This window comes from Equus caballus, chromosome 20 (assembly GCF_041296265.1).
Source record: "Equus caballus isolate H_3958 breed thoroughbred chromosome 20, TB-T2T, whole genome shotgun sequence".
Lineage (NCBI taxonomy): Eukaryota > Metazoa > Chordata > Mammalia > Perissodactyla > Equidae > Equus > Equus caballus.
In genome coordinates this window covers 15948858-15953038 of record NC_091703.1, presented here as the reverse complement: position 1 = coordinate 15953038, position 4181 = coordinate 15948858, and positions in this window count along the sequence as shown.

Sequence of the window (4181 nt, the reverse complement as noted above, 5' to 3'; positions counted from 1 at the left end):
TGGTCAGATGCCAGGCAGTGGTACCTGTAAATAAAAATTGAAACAAAACCTGGGAAATGGTATTCATTCCATTTTGAAAGGACTTCCATGTTGAATAATAATAATAAGGCAAACTGCTTCTAATCTAGAGGAACAGACAAAATCACACCGATATGTACTAAATACAATGATCCCAAAAGTATACAGGTTATTAGGAAAGCACACAGTAGGGATTCCTAGCTTACCCGGGGGAGGGTTCAGTGAAGGCATCACTGAGAAGACATGACTTGATCAATTATGGGTTGCCGCAGTTTTCATGAGAAATATGAAGAAGATGGTAGAATGGGGTGGTAGGAAAGAGAACCACTTTTAAAGTCAGCTGTGGTGTGTATCCAATCGGGTGAATTATCTCACCAAGCAGAGCTCCGCTTCGCTCACCTGTAAAATGGGGATGAGACTACCTGGCTCACTGGAGGGTTGTGAGGACTAAATACATTATTGAGATAGTATCATTAGGGATCATGCGTGTGGGCTCTGGAATCAGATGATGTCCTGGATTAAATAGTGTCCCCCCAAAATTCATGTCTACTCAGAACCTCAGAATGTGACCTTATTTGGAAGTAGGATCTTTGCAGATATAACTAGTTAAATTAAAATGAAGTCATACTCTACAAAATAACAATAAAAAAAAAAGCTGGAACATAATAAATGTTGACCAAAATGTGGAGAAACTGGAACCTTTGTGTACTGCCGGTAGGAATGTACAATGGTGCAGCTGCTATGGAAAAAAGTGTGGTACCTCCTCAAAAAGTTAAACGTAGAATTACCATATGACCCAGCAATTCCACTCTTAGGTATGACCCCAAAGAATCGAAAACAGAGACTCAGATGGATACGTGTACACCAACGTTCATAACAGAATTGTTTACAATAGCCGAAAGGTGGAAACAACCCACGTGTCCATCAACAGATGAATGGATAAACAAAATGTCTGTATCCAGACAATGGAATGCTACTCTGCAATAAAAAGGAATGCGGTTCTGATATATGCTCCCACACGGATGAACCTTGAAAACATTATGCTAAGTGAAACAAGCTAGACACAAAGGGACAAGTATTGCGTGATTCCAGTTATATGAGGCATCTGGAATAGGCAAATTCGTAGAGACAGAAAGTATATCAGAAGTTACCAGGGGCTGGGAGGAGGGGAGAATGAAGAGTTCCTGTTTAATGAGCAGAGTTTCTGATTGGGGTGATGACAGGGCTTTGGAGATAAATATTGGTGACAGTCGCACAACATTGTGAATGTAATTAATGCCATTGAATTGTACACTTAAAAATGGGTAAAAAGGCAAGTTTCGTTATATGTATTTCATTGCAATAAAAAAATGAGGTTATATTGAATTAGGTTGGACCCTAAATCCAATCATTGCTGTCCTTTTGGAAGAGACAGAGAGACACAGAGAAGATAGTGCTGTGTGAAGTTGGAGACAGAGACTGGAGTGATGTGTCTACAAGCCAAGGAATGCCAGCATTGCCAGCAGCCACCAGATGCTGGGAGAGGGGTGGGACAGATTCTCCCGAATGCTTCCACAAGGAACCAACTGTGCCGACATCTTGAGTTCAGATTCCTTGCCTCCACAACTGTGAGAGAATAAATTTCTGATGTTTAAAGCCACCCATGGCTCTGTGGCTGGGTGGTTAAGTTGTGAGCTCTGCTTTGGCAGCCTGGGGTTTCACTGGTTTGGATCTGGGGCGCAGACATGGCACTGGTTGTCAGGCCACGTTGAGGCGGCATCCCACATGCCACAACTAGAGCAACCCAAAACTAAAATATATACCTATGTACTGGGGGCTTTGGGGAAGAAAAAGCAGAAAAAAAAAAAAAAGAAGATTGGCAACAGTTGTTAGCTCAGGTGCCAATCTTTAAAAAAAAAAGCCACCCAATTTGTGGTAATTTGTTATGGCGGCCCCAGGAAACTAATACAGATGACCTGGGTTAGAATCCCAGCTCTGCCACTTCCTATTTGTGTGAACTTGGGTAACTAACAACTTCTCTGAGTACCAGTTTCCTTATCTGTACAATGGAGATGATAATATGTACCTTGTTGGATTACTAGGAAGATCAAATGAGATGAAATGTAACCTCTTAACAGAGGGCCTGGTCTGTAGTAATCGCTCAATAAATGTGAGTTATTAATGACAATTATGACAATAATTAGCAACACAGAGAAATGAGAATTGACTCTCAGGAGAGGCTAGTTTGGCCGTCCCTATGCCAACAGGGTTTGTTTGAAAGTTGAGAGGATTTACTTGAAAGAAAATTTACTTTTCCATTCTCATCACAGAAAACGAGTGGGGGAAATGTGTGTTCTTTGAGCTGGCATCATTGAAATGGATATGAAAGTTGAATGATTTGTCTCTGAGGCTCTGAAAGACTTCAAGAAATTGACAAGCGCATCATCTTCCTTCTAACAACCTCCCTCTCTCGCTGGTACACCTCCCCATACGCCCACGCGTGCTGTCACATTTAGAGGAGAGCTGAATTCTTACACTGCAAGTGTCCTCTTTCTGCCGAGCGGCACAGGGGAAGATGTCTCAGTTGCACATGTGGGAACCGACGGTCCAGGCGCTATACACAAGTTACAGGCCCTCCCGCGAAGACCAGCAAAGCCAGGATTGCTTGCTGTAAAACTAAAGAGGGAGTGTATTTGATTTCATTTGGTGGTAAGTGGGGAAAAAAACCAATCCATTTTTCAAAGAGCAGTCTAACACCCTGGATGTACTATAAAATGGAGCTAAATCCATAGGTGAGTGGGAGGCTTAGGGAATTGATCGAGTGGGATTGCAATAGCTGCTGTCTGTTGCCTCCAGTTAGGTTAGCTGTGATCTCCACCAACACATCCACTGTCATCAGCAGTATTAGCATGCCTACCACCTCCAGGTGCTGTTTTGGGCTGCTTAAGCATACGTGCTCTCTGGCACTTGCAACAATTTACAGAGATGCATCCACAGGTGTGTCCAGGCGCAGCTTCTATCCTTAGTAGTCCCTTTCGTTATTGGGCTCTATGATATATAAGGGGTTTCAACACTGGTCATCCAACATGGTCCTCAAAACAGCCCCAGAGCTATATGATAGGACTGCCTTTATCGCCCCCACACTGCATGCAGGGCCTCTGAGGCTTGGAGAGGTTAAATGACTTGCCAAGTTCAACGTATTAGTCAGTGGTTGTTCAGTGTGTCCAGGAACAAGGGAGGTTCCCCACAGTTGGAGTCCTGGAGGCCAGAAAGCAGGTAATAAAAACCTCTGCTGAAGGACAGGAGGGAGATCGAGCCACCGAATGCACACCTGAGTGATAAACAGCGGAGGCTGAGATCTGGGCCCAGGGCAGGGAAGGGTAAGAGCTGGCCGGTCAGAGGAGGCTGGTAGGTGGGGGTAGTTACAGGAGAGGGTGGGCTGGATGGGGAGCTTGGCGGGCAGCATTAATTCCTGAGCCCTGTTTCCGACACTAGAGATGGGGGACTTTTACCCTCCCCCAGCATGGATCTGCAAGGGCAGGCTGAGTCCACTGCAAGGGGCTGACAGGGCAGAAGTCCAGGCCCTCTGAGCCCCAGTCTTTTGGTGACCCATCAAGTTCTGCTTACCTGGCATCCTTCTGTGTCCCCTACATAGGTCCATTGTCTTCTCCAGGACTTCTCCAGATTCCTTAGCCTATCATTTAGCATGGTATTGAACATTGCGTGGTAAATTGCTTGCTGACTGTTCCACAGACACCACACCTTACTTGCTTGTTTTTTCCCTCCCGTTGCCCTTAGGATAAAACACAAACTCCTTAACACACTCACCAGGCCCGGATTCTCACTGTGGCTCCCTTGGCCACTTCACCCGTCTCCCGTCCCCTCCAGCCATCCTGGCCTTCTCTCAGTTCCTCTTGGCCTTGCTTACTCGTCTGTCATCGCTCAGTTTAAAAGTTAGTTTTCAGAGAAGAACTCCCCAAATCCCTGTGTTAGGATGTCTGCCTCTTACTTTAAAAAAAATTATGGTAAAATATACATAACATAAATTTACCGTTTCAACCATTTGTAAGTATACGGTTCAGTGGTGTTAAGTATGTTCACATTGTGTAACCCATCAACAGAACTCTTCTCCTTTTGCAAAACTGTAATTCTGTACCCGTTAAACAATAATTTTTCATTGCCCC